Source organism: Martes martes (assembly GCF_963455335.1).
Source record: "Martes martes genome assembly, chromosome: 2".
Taxonomy (NCBI): Eukaryota; Metazoa; Chordata; class Mammalia; order Carnivora; family Mustelidae; genus Martes; species Martes martes.
Window position 1 is genome coordinate 45,506,794 of NC_137889.1, and position 18,686 is coordinate 45,525,479.

Here is an 18,686-nt window from a genome sequence, read left to right on the forward strand (position 1 = left end):
GTCTTCCACTCCTCACCCCAGGTTTGGGGGTGTAGCTGAAATCTGGGGAATGCAAAGAGCCTCCTGGACTTAGAGGTTGTAAGCCACCAGAGTGGGGATGCCCTCTGTGTCTGTCCTCACCTTCCCTCTTCTTTTTTTTTTTTTAATTTTTTATTTATTTTCAGCGTAACAGTATTCATTGTTTTTTCACCACACCCAGTGCTCCATGCAATCTGTGCCCTCCCTAATACCCACCACCTGGTTCCCCCACCCTCCCACCCTGCCCCTTCAAAACCCTCAGGTTGTTTTTCAGAGTCCATAGTCTCTCATGGTTCACCTCCCCTTCCAATTTCCCTCAACTCCCTTCTCCTCTCCATCTACCCTTGTCCTCTATATTATTTGTTATGCTCCACCAATAAGTGAAACCATATGATACTTGACTTTCTCTGTTTGACTTATTTCACTCAACATAATCTCTTCCAGTCCTGTCCATGTTGCTACAAAAGTTGGGTATTCGTCCTTTCTGATGGAGGCATAATACTCCATAGTGTATATGGACCACATCTTCCTTATCCATTCATCCGTTGAAGGGCATCTTGGTTCTTTCCACAGTTTGGCGACCGTGGCCATTGCTGCTATAAACATTGGGGTACACTCTATGGTCAAATAATCTTTGACAAAACAGGAAAAAATATCCAGTGGAAAAAAGACAGTCTCTTCAATAAATGGTGCTGGGAAAACTGGACAGCTATATGTAGAAGAATGAAACTTGACCATTCTCTTACACCGTACACAAAGATAAACTCGAAATGGATAAAAGACCTCAGCGTGAGACAGGAACTCACCTTCCCTCTTCTTAGCGCTCCTTCCGATCCCTAAGCACCATGTGTCCACCTCACTCTTTCATGTCCCCCTCCTCACCGCTCCCTAAGGCCCCCACCCCTCCTCTCCACAGAACAGAGCCACATTTTCTCCTATTGATTTGCTCTCTCTCAGCGTAAAGCATGTGGAACAAGCCCGGCGCACAGTGTTCCTTCTGTTGGGCGGCCGTGCGGCTTGATGAATGTGCGAGGTGGGCCCGGGCTGTTGGACAACCCTTGGCAACAGCGCATGCATATCTCCACTGTGATGCAGGCAGTTACTCTCAATGGAGTGTTTACATGGGTTGGGGCTATTTACAGACACACATGTCCGTAGCCTGTAGTTACAGTGACCTTGGCGCTTCGACTCACCATCCAGGGGATCCTCACAGAAATTTGAACACACATTCTCAAAACAGTTGTGAGAATAGGGAGTTCTCCCTATTTTTCTGAGCAGAGAATGCTCAGAGGCACAATATTGCCAGCTAGTGTTTGTTGAGCACCTATTATGTGCCTGGGCTTCACATATGCATCTTAGGTCTGGTCTTGCTAACATACTGAATAGATATTTATGTCTCTACTTTGCAAATGAGGAAACTGAGGTTCCATTAGACTAAGGAACTATTCACCAGTCCGACAAAGAGTTGATGGTGGGTCTAAAGCCAAAGCCTGGGCTCTTTCTGATATGTCACAGAAAAGAATTCATAAGATCTGCAACAGACAGCATAGCCACAGCCAGTTGGGTCTGTTCATCACCATGAAATCAAACTTTTTCAGCCTTCATACATCTTCGTATTCTCAAAGCCCAGAATGTTCTTCTATTGAGAAGAAACTCAATAAACGGTCATGGATAATGAGAAAGTCATACAGACAAACGAGAGCTTGATTAGCCAGACTCCTGCCAATGTGAATCCTCAAGTAACGAAAACAAAATCATCAAGCTTCTATTTTAAGTGACACAAGCAAATCACAGCAAAACAGACTTGTGTCTGACTACTATTTTGAGGATTCCCCCTCAGTTCAGTTCAGTGGACTAGACAGCCAGTGGGCTGGGTTGTGGAGTACATGTGTATTTGGAGTGGGGTCAACGTCCTGCCCCCCACAGTCCATAAGACCATCTATTATCTCACTCAGAGAGAAGTGATAAACACAAGTTTGACCCCAAGGCCCAAGAAAACTCTTAACAATCAGCAGAATCAAGAAGCATGAGGAGGACTTACTATGTTCTGGGCATTGCATTAGGCATTGAATGGAGTCTGGAATTACAATAATGGTCCAAATGTGTGCACTACATTATAGTAACTGAAGCAGGAGAAAAGTCAGAGACTACAAGAAAACTTTGAGGGTGGAAAATAGTCAGGGTGGAATAGCGCAGTCTATTGAGTTGACTCTCAGTTAACTTGACAATTCAATTACCCAAGATAACCAGTCTCAGTTAATCAAGGTTACAATGCAATTGGGATTGACTCTACAGATTACTTATACTCTGATGACCAAAACATTTCATAAATATGTCCTTCCTGGATGTGAAACAGAAGTGTAGCTTTCAGTTCTCATCAGCTTTACAGCCCCTGCCCCCACCCACCCCTTAGCTGCTTATGCCAGCAGCTCCTCTAATCCCCAGTAACCTCTTTCTGAATGTAGTTCTGAGTTTGAGGAGGGCAGTGAAAAGTGACCTTGGCAGTAAAGTTTGACCTTGGCCTTCTACTTACTTGCTAGCTTTATGACACTGGGAAAGGTGATTTACCCTTCAGAGCCTGTTTCCTCATCTCTGAAGTGGGATGACTATACCTCCTCCTTGGAGTTGCTCATTTACTCTTGTATATCCCTCCTCGCTGTACATAAGTTTTAAGGAAGCTTATGTTTACGGAGTTTAGGGAACCATAGGGTAACAAAGTAAAGGTTGAAGCTGACAGAAAAAATAATTAAGGTAGGGATAAAGCAGAAGCCAGAAAAGAGGCTGGAAATGTAAAGATGACAAAGATTTAGGAGCTGGCCACAATAATGGCCCAAACGTTATAGCAGCTAAAGTGGAAAGGGAAGGTTGGCCATTTATATAATTCACAGGGTTCCTAACAGAGACACCAGATGACCAGAGGTAGAGTTGTCCTTGGCACTTAGACCAGAAAATTGTCTCCATGGACACATCTTAAGGAGAACCCATACATGACACAATAAGCAACACCCTTGTGGTAATTTGTTCTCAATCACTCTGCATATGGGGACAGGGCGCACCCCACCAAAGTCCCATTCAATGAGGGCAGGAAGGTTTGAGGGAAGGGACACGGGAAGGACAGAATGATGAGGTCTTTGTGCTCAACTCTAGTACTATGACTTGCCCTGGGATAGACTTTAGACTCTTGAGACTTCAGACCACGGTTGTCAGTTGAACAATCTCCTTATTCACATTGTTCCTCTTAGCAGGGTTTTAAAAAGTCAGCATTGAGAGACATTGAGCTCAGCGCTGTTCCTTCTAAAAAGTGCCTGTGGTGCAGCTAGTTTGTGCTGTCATTTCAGACCTGTTCACCTTCACCAGGAGCAGAGGCAAGGGTAAGGGTGGTATCCCTCTGTAGGAGCTAAGCCGAGAATCCCTTCAAGGAGAAAGCCTGAAGAGAAGCCATCCCGCCTTCAACTGGAGAGACCAACAAGCAGGGAATGCCAAGATTCTTTTCAGTAAAGAGTTTTGGCTCAATCTTAACGTATAGATGGATGGGTGTGCAAGGCCACCCCATAGAGAATGGCCATAAGAATTCTAGCCTGGACTTTTTTAAGTGGGTGTTCACAAGAGCAAGAGTTATGGGCTTTCGTAACAAAGCCTTACATATGCCCAGCTACTTTTGGAAATCTACATGTATTCAGTCCTGTAAGCTCACCAAAGAGGTATGTCCTATTCATAGATGAAGATGAGACCTAGAGCCCCACAACTAATAAGTGTCAAAGCCTAGACTTGGACTCAGGCAGTTGGAGCCAAAAGTCCACAGTCCTAACCATGCACAATTTTTTGTTTGTAAAACAATTGAAGCAGGTAGTTACCAAATTTGGTAGATGCTTCTGTGATCATTGCTCTAGAGGTTTCCTTCTGACAGTAGGCATCAGCCCCCTTGTTTCTTCAGTTCACTCCTACCTCAAGGCAGTGAAAATTACAGTCTGAATATAAAACAATGTATGCCTTTGCTTTCACCATCATGGGTGTGTTTATGTCCCATGTAGCCAGAAAGCTGTATCAAAGCATTAACAAACAAATTGAAATGATGGGGTTCAGAACACTTACCCTCATTTTACTGCTCCATCTGCTGATCCCGACTGTTATTATAAAACTGTAATACCAAGCACTTATGAGTATCAATAACTGTGGGTCTTTGATGAGCTCATGCGTTGGCTCAACATCAATATGAAAGCTAGGAAAGAGTCAACAAACACACACATGACCTAATATTATTCCTGGTGGACTTCAACACCAAATGGTAATTGGTGAAAAATATGGTCTGTAGTTGAAAAGCCTTATCTAAAAGCCTGCCTGCTTCTCACATAAAATACTGTTCTGAAAAACCTAGTCTTCAAGTTAGTTCTCCAAGAAAACATTTTCCAAAGATGTCCCCAAACTAATAAGTCCGAATTTAGGAGACACAGAGAGATGTCTTTTTTTCTTTTTTATTTTTATTTTTTTTATTTCTTTTCAGTGTTCCAGAATTCATTGTTTATGCACCACACCCAGTGCTCCATGTGATACATGCCCTCCACAATACCCATCACTAGGCTCACCCAACCTCTCACCCCACTCCCCTCCAAAACCCTCAGTTAGTTCCTCAGAGTCCACAGTCTCTCATGGTTCATCTCCCCCTCCAATTTCCCCCAACTCCCTTCTCCTCTCCATCTCCCCATGTCCTCCGTGTTATTCTTTATGCTCTACAAGTAAGTGAAACCATATGTTAATTGACTCTCTCTGCTTAACTTATTTCACTCAGCACAATCTCTTCCAGTCCCGTCCATGTTCTCTTTTTAAAGATGGGCTAAACTATGATTTTTGTCTGGCTAGTCAATTGGTGTTCATAGAGTTGGCAAAGGTAAGCAAGGTACTGGGACTGAGGACCCACCAATCAGTGAGTTCATTGATGATTCTAGGCACAAATGATCTTCCTCTGGCATGTGTTCTGCTAAAGTTTTACACAATGTGAGGGGTCTGCAAACACTGGGGATTTTAGAGTTGGGAAGGCAAGCTGCCTCAAGCCCAACTGGAATCTAAGAACCCGTATTCTTAATCCCCAGGCTTTTGCCTCAGGTAATTATCCTGAAATACATTTTCATTATCAGATGTATCAGCCGTATTCAGGTCATCTCACTGAGTCTTATTACAACTAAGTGTTTTCCAAGCAAAGTAAAATTTATAACAGACTTTAAATTTGATAAGGTTCCAGTTACATGCTTCTGACATTTTGTTTGCACAAATCTTCACCAACCCAGCTAATTGGTGTGTGTGTGTGTGTGTGTGTGTGTGTGTGTGTGTGTGTATTTCTGAAGTTTTGCTTTGTTTTATTTTTAATCATTAACTAGTTCTTGTCCAACTAGGCACCAGGAGGGTAAGGCCAACTTTTACTGGAACACTTGACAACTAAACCAAATTTTAAGTTTTTTACACTCTGCTAAGTGAAACCTCTACCACAAGGACCTGGAGATAAAATATGTTGAACTTGAAGAGTTTGAAAGGTCTTCTTAATATTCAATCCTTTTTATCCCCCTAACTTTCCCAAGATAAAATTATAGACCTGGTGGGTTCTGGAACAGTCGTGTCCCTGGTTTGAACAAGAGGGGCTTCTTCCCTTTCCACCTGATCCAGATTATCCATCCTTCAGATGTTATTAACCCAAGATGGGCTGACTTCAGCAAAGGCAATAATGCCAGAAGAGGCACAATAAAGAAGGGGTGCTGCTAAAATTTCCCCCAAATGTATTCCACAAGCTACCATTTGATACCACAGGTTCTATTCTTAAGTGAGTTTGTTAAGAACTTTCACTTTTAACTGGTACAACTGTCTCTATATATTTGTCACACAAAGAAGTAATCTGCCCATCCCCCGTAGTGGCCTCCAGTGGAGCCCAAGCAAAGTTGCTGTCAATCTGGGCACTCAAGACCCTCCAAAACAACCAGTACAAGAGAAGTATATATAAATAAAGTTTAAAATATCATTTTTACAAGACCATGTGTCCAAACACGCCATGAACGCCCTAGCAGGGGAATCTGAGTGTTAAGACAAATCACATCCAGTTTGCCAGGGAACAAGATCAGCTCTAGAAGAAAAATAGCCCTGTCATGTGAGCTGGGTGATCTGACAGCAGTTCCCCTGAGTCTGACAGAGATAAGAGTGGCCAGTCCACTTTTACTTCTACCAAAGTAATTTTTTCTCTGATGGCTGGAGAGATAAAAGACCTAAAACCATAAACATGAGCAGGTGAATTTGTAAATCCAGGTTCTTTTCAAACAGAGAATGTTTATGAAAAAAAATTTTTTTTCAAAATAGGAAAAAACCTCCAAGCTATTATCTTTGGGACTTCAAATGGCCAAATTCCCAGAAGGGAATTGTAGTCATTGTGGAGGTCACCCCAGGATGTGTACCAGATATAAAAAATGCTAGCATTGGTTTTTCAGGTTGGCTGGGTACTTTCCAAGGCATCTTCTTTCTATGGGCCAACAGACCTCCTGTTCGGCAGGCAAAATCATTCTAGTCAAAAACGGAAAGCGGAGGGTGGGGAGGGGGGCACCTGGGTGACTCAGGCAGTTAAGCATCTGCTTTCAGTTCAGGTCATGATCCCATCAAGCACCCCCATCAAGCTCTCTGTTTACCAGGGAGCATGCTTCTCCTTCTGCCTGCCACTCCACCTGCTTGTTCGCTTGTTCGCTCTCTCTCTCTCTCTCTCTCTCTCTGTAAAATAAACAAATAAAACCTCTAAAAGAAAAAAGGAGGAGGTTCTCATGGGTTCAGATCACCCAGGAAACATTAATTGGGAAGTGGACAAAGGACAATGCTCATGGCTATTACCAGGAAGAGAGGAATCAGGTATCATGCTCGAAGAGCTGAGGGATAGTAGGAAGACCAGCCCTCAGTTGAAAGTGAGATAAAGAAGGGAAGGGGTCATATGTTTGTGTTTGGTGGCTGCCAAGAGGAGGGCCATACCACAAACTAGAAAAATCCAGTTGGAAACAAACCATAAGAGGAGATTGTTGCCCCAGTAGGGAACTTCATGGACACCTGGTAGGTCATTGAGAACATGATCTATGCAGATTGGGAGCTAATGGTGGATTGAGCTACCTTCCAGGGATTCTGTTGTCCATTGGTAGGTAAAGCCAAAGATTCCTAGAGTTCATCATCAGAGCTAACCTCATGCTTCAAGGGTGCAAAAGTGCTGTGCCCTTGACCTAACAGAGGGGGAACACTTTCTCCTCAGAGCTACCTGTTATAGCCCCAGTCAGGGTGACCTTGGCCCCAGTAACAGGGTGAGGAAACTTGGAAGAACCACACTGCAGATGGCCTTTGACAGTCCTGCCAGGAAACTGGAACAACTGAACAATATATTAGGGTGACTTTCAGGGTTATCTATTGGGAATATCAACACATTATTCTTTATCAAGGTCAAACAAGAGACAAAACAAACACTTCTCCCCTGGGATGTGACTTCCTCTTACCAATCAACCTGAGTCATGACATAATAATTGTCATGTGTTTTAGTCAGCTTGGGCTGCCATAACAAAATCTCATAGACTGGGTGCTTAAACAACAGAAATTTATTTCCTCATAGTTCTAAAGGCTAAAAATCAGAGATCAGGGTGCCAGCAAGGTCAGTTCCTGGTGAGAGCTCTCTTCCTTGCAGATGGCCTCTATCATGCTATGTGTTCACATGGCAGAGAGAGAAGGGGAGAGAACTCCAGTGTCTCTTATAAGAACACAAATCCCATCATGAAGGCCCCACTCACATGATCTGATCTAACCTGAATAACCTCTCAAAGACCTCATCTTTAAATACATTGAAGGTTAGGGTTTCAACACATGAATGGAAGAAGAAGAGACACAATTCAGTCCATAGCAAACTGTTTTGCCATAAGTCCAATCACTCTCTGTTATTGATCTTCATTAACAAATGACATTGTTTCAACATATCAGCCTTGATATTAACTTAGTGAGGCTATGGTTCTATGGAGACAATTAAAAGAGATAATGAACAAAGTGACTGGATAGAATAAATGAATGCTCACCAAATACTTGTCCCTCACCCCAACTGCCCCTCCTTTTTTTCCAGAGCCCATTTCCAAACCCTGTGCTTTTAACTCAAGTGTCTTCCAAATCCTCTGCTCCAACTCAATTAAGACACCTGGGTTCTGGAAACTTTAAAAAGGATAGGTTGCCAGCCCATGAATCATGTCAGGCACTACTCTGGAAAAAATTGAAACTGGGAAGGATTATTCTTTTCTATTTCTATTTCTATTCTCTTATGAGAACCTCTCCACCCACAAGGTATGCAAAGAGCAGATATCCGAACCATCACCAACATGTATTTTCTGAGACCAGTACTGTGCTAGGTGCAGAGGGATACATGAGGGAAAGTCCTCGAAGAGCTCACATTCTCTTACTAAGGAGCATTAGAATTATAATTTATGTAGTTCTGACTCTAAGTGCTGAAAGGTCTTGGAAGAGGAAGAAATCTGGGTCAACCAGAACAATAGAGACGAATTTATGAGGAGGACATATGGGAACTAGAATATGAAAGATGTGTAAACATTTTAGAGAGGAGAAGGAAGAATTTATCAGGTAGAAACCAGCATGAGCAGAAGCACAGAGGCAGGGATCTGACAGGGTTAGAGGGCATGAGGGGACCTATGTGCTGGGATAGTGGCTAGGTGTTAGGATGCATTCATACATTGCTCATTCTGTCATTCATTAATAAATATTTATTGAGCACCTATTGTGTTACAGGCACTATTCTTGCTAAAGAGGACTCAGTAGTGAACAAAGAGATCTCTGATTTCATGGAGCTTCCATTCTAATAAGCAAGAAAGAAAAAACAAATAAATATATACTGTTAAATGGTAATAAAATTATGGAAAAATAAAGAGGATTAAGATTTCTAATCAAGTAAGAAAGACAATTACCTGCTTGCTTAAAACATTCAAATTATTGACAAAAATATGTAATGCAATGACTTTTAAGATACTGTACATCAGGCAACAACAGACAGTGATTTCTAAAAGACAAGAAACAAAATGCACCCTACAGTAGTCTTGCTTTGAGTTTCCAGATCAAGGGAACAAGAAATAGGAACCAAGATGGAGCCCAGCAGATTCCTCTAGTGAGAAGACAGACTTGAGAGTCCAGAGAGACCAAGGAAGTTAAAGTTTCCAAGGCAAAATAAAAGAGGAAAGAGATGTACACAGAGATAACCCTGAAGATCAGGAGAAGGGTTCCACTGAGTAGTCAGCTGAGTACTGATCAGCACATGTGTGTATGTGTAAATAATATCCAAGGCCAGGGAAAGAAGCATCCAAAAGGCTTAAAGGAAAAAGTACCCAATGTTCACAAAAGGCAAGGAACAATGCTTGCTCTCACCAGTCATACTGTAAAACTTCATATTTCTAGGACTTTGCCTCAAGAGGGGAAGTAATAATAAACACTAGACCAAGCACGGCTTTGGTCCCACCTAGCAAATTTTAAGCACAAGACCCAAAGGTCAAACTATTTCCATTTTCATCACAGACAGGAGTTCAAGAATATTTATATGAAAATAAAAATATCCAGCACCCAACAAGGTAAAATTCACAATGGTTGGCATCTAATCAAAAATTATCAGGCATAGGGGCGCCTGGGTGGCTCAGTGGGTTAAAGCCTCTGCCTTCAGCTCATGTTCCCAGGGTCCTGGGATCAAGCCCCACGTCGGGCTCTCTGCTCGATGGGGAGCCTGCTTCCCTCTCTCTCTCTCTCTCTGCCTGCCTCTCTGCCTGCTTGTGATCTCTTGTCTGTCAAATAAATAAATACAATCTTAAAAAAAAAATTATCAGGCATATAAAGAAACCAGAAAATACAACCATGTTGAAAAAGAGTAATCAGTTGAAACCAACCCAAATGGACACAAATTTTAGAACTAGTAGACAAGGATATTAAACAACTTTTATAACTGTAATTCACAAAGCTAAGTAAAGACATAGAAGATACAAAAAGTTGAACTTAGATGAAAACTACAACAGCTAAAATAAAACTGAATGGTATAGAATTAGTAGAAGATTAAACATTGCAGAAGAAAACATACTAATAGAAATTATTCAAAATGAAATTCAGAGAGAATAGAGAATTTTTAAATAAGCACAGCATTAAGCTATGGAACAATTTCAAGTGACCTTCTGTATGTATAATTGGACTCAAAGTGGGAGAGGAAGAAAGAAAAGACAGAAAAACACTTGAATATTTGCTGAAATTTCTTCAAATTTGATAAAAACTGTAAACTCATAGATTCAAGAATCTCAATAAAGGCCAAGTTCAAGAAACAGAAGAAAACTACACATAGAACATAATAATCAAATCAAACCAGTGATAAATTTAAAAGATCTTAAAAGCAGACAGAAAAAAAAAAGAAGTTCTGTATACATAGGAATAAGATACTGTGACAACAGATACCTCATCAGCCACAATGCAAGCCAGAAAGCAATGAAGCAACATCTTTAAGTTACTGGAAGAAAAATTTGTCTACCTAAAATACTGTAGTGTAAACATATCTTTAAAAAACAAAGACAAAATAATAACTTTTGAGACATACAAAAACTGGAAGAATTCATCATTATCCAGCAAATCTGGAGTATAAGAAATGGTAAAGAAAGTCTTACAGGAAGATGAAAAATGATACCAGACAAAAATATAGATCCACAGAAAAGAACAAAGAACCCTAATATGGTAAATACATAGGTAAATATATAAGATTTGTTTCTTATTATTTAAATATCTTTTCAAAATAATTAATTATACAAAAACACTCACAATGTAGTATAGGGTTAAACATATGTAAAAATAAAATATAATGGCAAAACAACACAAAAGATGTTGAGAGAAATGGGAGAATACTGTCATAAGTTTCTCATATTGTACACTTAATAATAGACTGGTAAGTTAAATACGTATATTATAAACCCTAAAGAAACCACTAAAATAACAAAACAAAGAGTTGTAATCGTTTTATAAGTGAAATAATAAAAATAATCAATCCAAAAAATAGAAAAAGGAAGATGAGAACAAAGAATAGTGTAACAAATTAAAAAATGACTAACAAGGTAACAGATTTAAACATAACTATATTAATAATCACATTAAGTATAAATGGTCTATATACTCTGAATAAAAAGAAGTGATTGTTAAATCAGAAATAGAAGCATGACCCACTGTATGCTGCCTATAAGAAATACACCTTAAATATAAAAACACAAGTATGTTAAAAGCAAGAGGATGGAAAAAGATATACCGACTAACACTAACCAAAAGAAAGCTACAGTATCTATAGTAATACCATACAGAGTAGATTACAGAGTAAAGTATATAATCAGAAATAAAGACAGTCATTTCATAATAATAAAATGGTCAATTCATCCATATGACAAACAATTCCAAAAAAGGTGATGTATCTAATAATAAAGTTTCAAAGTAGGTGAAGCAAAAAACTGACAAAACTATAATGTGACAATTTTAATCAAAAATTAGTCTCTATACAAAAATATAGTATAAAAATATAAAATATAAACATAAAATATAATATTCTATATTTTTATATATAAAATATTAAATATAAATATATATAGTATACAAAAATACCCTCTATAATTGAAAAAAATAGACAGGAAATCAGTAAGAAGATAGAAGATTTAAGCAATGGTATTCATTAACTTTATCTAATTGATACTTAGAAAAAACTCCACCCAGAAAAATAGAACACACGTTCTTTTCAGGTGTACCCAAAACACTTCCCAAGATACACCATATTCTGGGCCATAAATTTAAAGTCTTAAAAATTGAAAAGAATATGTCATACAGTGCAAATTCTCTTGCCACAATGGAATTAAATCAGAAACAAATAATAGAAAGTTCTCTGGAAAGTCTCTTAATATTTACTAACACACTTTTAAACAACCCATAAATCAAAGTATAAACCAAAATGAGAAATAGAAAGTATTTTGAAACTGAATGAAAATGACAAAAACACAACAAATTTGCAGGATAGTACTGAAACACTACTTTGGGGAAATTTATAGGATTTAGCCCCTTTTTTGGAAAGAAGAAAGTTCTCCCAAGTTGTTTACACCTTTAGAAAAAGAAGAGCAGACTAAATTCAAAATAAGTAGAAAAAAGAAGTAAGATCAGAGCAAAAATCAATGAAATAGAAAATAGGAAAGCCATATAGAAAAATCAATGAAACTAAAAATTGTTTCTTTAGAAGATCAATAAAATTGATGAGTTTCTAGTTTTTTCAGGAAAAAAGGAGAGAAGACAAAAATCACCAGTATTAAGAATGACAGAGGAAACATCACTGCAGGGTCTGTATGTACTGAAAGGATAGTGACAGAGTATTATTAAAAACTTTATGCCCATAAACTGACAACAACTTAAACAAAATGGACGTATTTCCTAAAAAAACAAAAACTACCAATGTTCAGTCAAGAATTTGATGACTTGAATAACCGTATTATACAAACATTTTTCCCCACAAGGAATTTTTCCCCACAAAGGAATTTTCAGGCCCAGGTGGTTTCACTGACAAATTCTACCAAAAGTTTAAGAAAGAAATAATATTAATTCATACCAACTCTCTCAGAAAACTGAAGATGAGGGAGGAATTTTTCCCAACTCATTCTCCAAGATCAGCATTACCCCGATACCAAAACCAGATAAAAACGTTACAATAAAACAACAGACCAGTATCCCAGCTATTAGTTGGCCAGATGTGTAAAAAACAAAAAACAAAACTCCTCCAAACTGCATTCTGACATGATACATGAAAATTAACTCAAAAGGGATCATGCACCTAAATATAAAACCTAAAACCACAAAACTTCTAGAAGAAAACCTTTGTGATCTCAAGTTAGGGAAAGATTTCTTAGCTCCAACACCAAAAGCATGAGCCATAAAGGAACGCAGTGAAAAACTGGACCTCATCAACATTCAACATTTCTGAACTTTGAAAGACATTAGTAAGAGAATGAAATGACATGTCACAGACTGGAAGACAATTATGTATTTCATTCAAAGACCTGCGTCCAGCTCTCTCTTTTTATCTGCCATCATGGTGTGTGCAGCTGACTGTTCCTTGCCACGTTTTCTCACATGACTTTCAGCATCTAAGAGATTCCTGGCCAAGAAACAAAAACAGAATCATCCCATTCCCTAGGGATTCCGATGAAAACTGGTAATAAAATCAGGTGCAACTCCAAGAGAAGGCATTGGAGAAGAACTAAGTTGGGTCTATAAGGGATCACACATGAGATGACACCTGTATTTATGCTACATGAAGGTCATGTGCTCATATCCTATCAGTCTATAAACATCACTACTACCTGAACAATAGACATGTTTCATCAGGAAATGATTTTTCTGTTGCTATGCTTCCGCACCAGTTATTTAGTTCAGTAATAAATACGTGAGACCTTTAAAAAAAATTGCATCTAGGAAACATAAAGAACTCTCAAATTAAATAATAAAAGAGAGAAAATAAATAATAATAATAATAAAAGATAGACAAACAAATAAAATAATAAACCTACGAGCCCACCCTAGGGTGATCCCTAATAAGTCGTATCCTTGTATAATCAACTTCCCCTGAGTGCAAGTAGAACCCATGACTTGCTTTTAACCAGTAGATTATGGCAAAGGTGATGGAATGTTACTCCCATGATTACCTTATGTTACACAAGACTCTATCTTGGCGGACCTGAGAGAGCCACATGGCAAGGACCTGCAGGCAGCCTCTGGAGCAAGAGTAGATTCCAGATGAGATAGCTAGTAATAATCCGGGGCCCTGGTCATACAGCTGCAAGGAAATGAGCCCTGCCAACAACGTGATAAGCCAGGATGTGGGTTCTTCCCTAGTCAAGCCACCAGATGAGAAATCAACCAGAAGGACACCATGTTTGCAGCCTGGGGAGACCCTGAACAGAGGCCTCAGCAAAACTGTGCCCAGAGTACTTACCCACGGAAATGATGTACTATTTTAAGCCACTAAGTATGTGATAGTTTGCTTTGCCACAGAATACTAATACAATGGGTAAAAGCTTTGAACAGACACTTCACCAAATAAGGTATATGGCTAGCAAATAAGTACGTGAAAAAAATGCTACATATAATTAATAACTAGGGATACTCAAATTGCAACTGCAATGAAATAATAATACATACCTTTTAGAATTGCTAAAAGTGGTGGTGACGATGTGGGGAAACTAAAACTCACACACATGCCTGGTCGTCCTGTACAATGTAACAGCCTTTTCAGAAAGCAGTTAAACAGTTGCTTGAAAGTTAAACATATACCTTTTATATATCTTTTATCTTTATATATACCTTTATATCTATAGATAGATAGATAGATAGATATCTCTTGTATCTATTATAACCCAGTCATCACTTTCCAAGGTATTTATCCAAGAGAAAGGAAAGCATATACGTTCACCCAAAGACTTGTACATGAATATTCACAATACCTTTATCTGTAATAGCCGAAAGCTAGAATACCCCATGCAGCAATGGTGAATGGATCAGTACACAATGGAATACTACTCAACAATAAAAGGGAATAAACTATGGATACTCACTAAAACATGGATGAATCTCAAAATAATTATGCCGAATGAGAGACGCCAGGCAAAAGAAGAATATATACCATATTATCCCATTTGTATTAAATTCTAGAAAATGCAAACTAATCTATAGGGACAGAAAGCAGATCAGTAACTGGTTATATGAGGGGGAGAAGCAGGAACAGATTACAAAGCAGCACAAGTAGACATTTGGGAGTAATGGAAAGATAAGTCATCTTGATTGTGCTGATGGTTTCACTGATAAATACATATGTCAAAACTTACCAAAATGGTGCACTTTAATATGTGTGACTTATTGTGGGCCAATTATACCTCAATAAAGCTATTGCATTTTTTAAATAAAAAGAAGATTTGGGGGAGAATGACAAAGGTGTATTTTAAATAGGATGTGCATGGAAGGCTCTCTGTGGAGGTGCCATTTGTGGCAAGACCTGAATGAACTAAGGGGATAAGCAATATGACTTTCTGGGGAGAAGGGCACTCCAAGCAGAGGGAAGAGCAGGTACAAAGGCTCTGGGCAAGCCTCTGCTCAGCACATCAGCGTGCAATGTGGCTGGAACAGTGAGCAAAGGGCAAAGATGAGGTCGGAAATCAGGAGGCCCGGATCATGTAGAGCTTACACTGAGAGAGGTGGGAGTGTACTGGATTGTTTGGCACTGAGTTGTGACATCATCTGACATGCTTCAAAATTATCATTCAGAACCATGACTATCATTCTCAATTGTAAGGAGGAAGAATGGAAACAAAGAGATGAGTGGGTGGACTATTGCACTAGTTAGGTAAGAGATCATGATGACCTTGCTGCAGGAAGTTTGTGGTGAAGGTCAGGAGAAGGGATTGGAGGCAGGATTATTTCAAAGATAGGGATGCCTCATTCTGGTGACAGGTCAGACATAGAGGAAGAGAGAATTCAAAGATGATTGATTCTAAGGCATTTGATCTGAACATCTGGAAAAATTAATTTGCCTATTACTAAAATAAGGAAGTCCAAGTTGCCAGTTTCAAAGATGTGTTCAGCTTAGGGTATGTTAAGTTTAAGGTGCCTGTACACAATCAAGTGGCAATATTGAGCAGGCTGTCTAGATAGGACTGTGATCAGGGCAGGGAGGACAGAGCTGGATGTGGGATATAAATCTGAGAAAGAACTAGAGAACAGGTGGGAGAAATGAGCAGTGGGCACGTAGGAGGTAGTAGTGAGAGATCAGAAAGGAGAGGAAAAACCAGCAAAGACTCATATTGTGAACCAAGGAAGGAAAGTGTATCAAGAAACACCATGATTACCTGTGAGGAATTCTGCTAACAGGCCAACAGGAGGACTCTGCATTGACCACTAAGTTTAGCAGTAGACCACCTTGGCAGGAGCTATTTCAGGGAGATGGTAGGAGTGAAGACTTGATTGGAATAGGCTCATGGGAGAGTCAGAGGTGAGGAGGTGGAAACAGCAAGTTATCAGCAAGTTTCGCTGTCAAAGCAGGCAGAGAAGTTGAAGAGTAGCTGAAGAAGTACATGGCGGTCAAGGGAGGTTTTTTTCTTTAAGATTGAAGATATTAGTATAGCATGTTTGTATTCTGATGGGAATACTAGCAGAAAATACAGAGGTAAAAATTAATGATGCAAGAGATGGGGCAGGGAGGGGGACAATTGCAGAAAAAGTCCTTGAGCTGTGGGAGCTGTAGGAGAGAAAGATGAAGAGGTGAGAAGAATCTAGCTGTGGCAGGCTTTTACCCAAATCTACCACTCCAGATCCTGGGCCAGGAAGGAACCTCAAATTGATGAGTGCTGTGATACCCCAGGAGCCTCTTGGTTATTTTCCTCAACTACCCTGGGAGGGGCTATTTTTAGCCTCGCTCTACAGCAACTAAATCTCAGAGGGATGCGATGACCTGCCGTATCACACACAGAAACCCCCGTGACACCAAGCCTGCAGAGGTTACGCTGGGTACAAGAAGGCTGTCCCCTACCTTCTACACCCCCCAACCTGCTCGTCATGATGACATCCAAACACTGAACCTGGCTTGAGGCCAAGACTGTGCAAAGCAGTTTTACTCTCCCCATTTGTGCAGTACTTCAGCGACACAGTGCTGAAGTACTGACCATTGTCAGTCAGTCAGTGCTGACTGACCATTGGTTTTCTTACCACCCTCTTTCCTCACAAATATAAAAACATAGAGCACTGAAGCTAAAAGACATCTCAGATATCACCCAGTCCATCCTCCATTTCCATAAAAGGAAACTGAGGCACAAGAGTACCTCAGCCATGCTCAAAGGCAAGCAGAGCAAACTGTCATCTCATTGTCCATGAGCTGTCAAACATCATTCCCCCCTTGTCCCTAGAGATGTGAGTGCACACGCCCATGTGTACAAAATCGATTTGAAGATGCAAATTGGCTACATCCAATTTCATCCAACTGTCCTCGAAATTTAAGAGCTCTGCTGACATGCACAGAGCAAAGACTAAATTGTCCCCCTGAGAGAAATAGTCTCGGAAATGGCACCGTGTGTCCCTCTCCAAGGTGCTAGGGAGCAGAGGCCCTGAGAAAAAACCCTGAGTCTGCCAGGTCCAACCATATCCTCCTTGTGAAAGGACAGCGCGGGGCAGGGCAGAGCCTGGAGTTGGGTGGGGCGGAGGCAAACAAAAGAGTGCCCTGAAGTCCCTCTGACTTGGAAATGGATTGATACCTTCATCCAGGATTCCCAGCAGGGTTGTTTTCTGATGCAGATGAATGTTATGTGGGAGATGCAGGATGCCTAGTGCTGAGCATCCCTGCCTGCTGTGGGTTTAGAAAGAGGATGGAGGAAACAAAGTTTAAAATGACACTGTTACTCTCAAAGAGACCCAGCGACATTCCCTAATTCCCCAGGGACTCCAGAACAGGTCATCAGTGCCCCATGACCTGAACTTCTGACTTGGCAAATGGATTCACCCAAAAGTAGATAAATCAAACTCCACAGACTGATTCAAGCAGTGGTTTTCAAGCAGTCTTCTAGAAGCAGAAATGTTGTCTGATCCAGAAGTCAGTAAACAAAAAGCTACTGTGGTTGAAGGAGTGGAAGCCTCACAGCCTGCCCTTGGTTGGTCCCAGACCTGGGAAGCCCGTAGAAAAAGAGTTGAAAAATCACTAGATTAGGTTCACTCACAAAAAGGTCTGTACATCTCTTCCCAACCTCATTCTTCACCAGGTGAATAGCCCTGCCCAGTCTGAGTCTGTAACAAACGACAGGACGCTCCCATACACACATCATGAGTAATGAGACCTCTGCCCCTTGTACAAAAATTTTTGGTCACTGACAGACCTGAATTACAACACATTTTTTTAATCACACCCTGCTCTTTTCTGTACTCTGCTTGCAGCTTCCCAATGACCAGTGTGGGCTGGCTCCATTTCTAATCTCCACCTCATCCTGACATATACTGGGGGATGACCTCATGCTTCTGCATGAATGGACTTTCTGGTACCTCTCTGTAAACAGGTGCTGTCAAAGTCCTGCCCAAATTCTTATTTTGGTGGCATCTTGCAGCAAGCACATACGCCTCTCTGCCTGAAAGCTTTCTTTTGATCTGCAAATCCCCAAGGCAGTCTGGAAATGCTGCATCAATGTGCCCATGAGAAGCCATCAGCCAAAAATTCTTGGATAAGGTAACTCTGAGGAATGCCCTAATCTGTTTCTAAGTGTAGAATTGAGCCCAGGTTCCCATACTAGTAACTTGCACAGTTGAGACACACTTTCTAAAATTCCGCATTCCTCTACCAGTGCTTCCTATGATCGACTCCCAAATAAACTATATGCGTTCATACCTTTCGTTCAGGTAATGCCTATGAGGGGACCCAACTAAAGACATTTAATACTGGAATGGAGGTACGAAGCAAACCTTCAGCACGAGGTTCTGAAATAGATCACATGCCAACCAAATGATAATGAGGACCCCCATTGCTATTGGTAAGTGGAAAGGTGACAACCCTAGCATGCTCTAGCATCACAATTGCTAAAACTCTACTTGTGGTGAGATGAACTGAG

The 18,686-nt window shown here is 40.3% G+C and overlaps 1 pseudogene across 1 annotated transcript; it reads left to right on the plus strand.

Annotated features, from left to right (window-relative positions):
- Nucleotides 1-13,176: 13,176 nt before the first annotated feature.
- On the plus strand, nucleotides 13,177-13,326 carry LOC308338246 (large ribosomal subunit protein eL39-like; annotated as a pseudogene). The gene has a single exon. The product of its transcript is annotated as a large ribosomal subunit protein eL39-like (transcript).
- The last annotated feature ends 5,360 nt before the right edge of the window (nucleotides 13,327-18,686 follow it).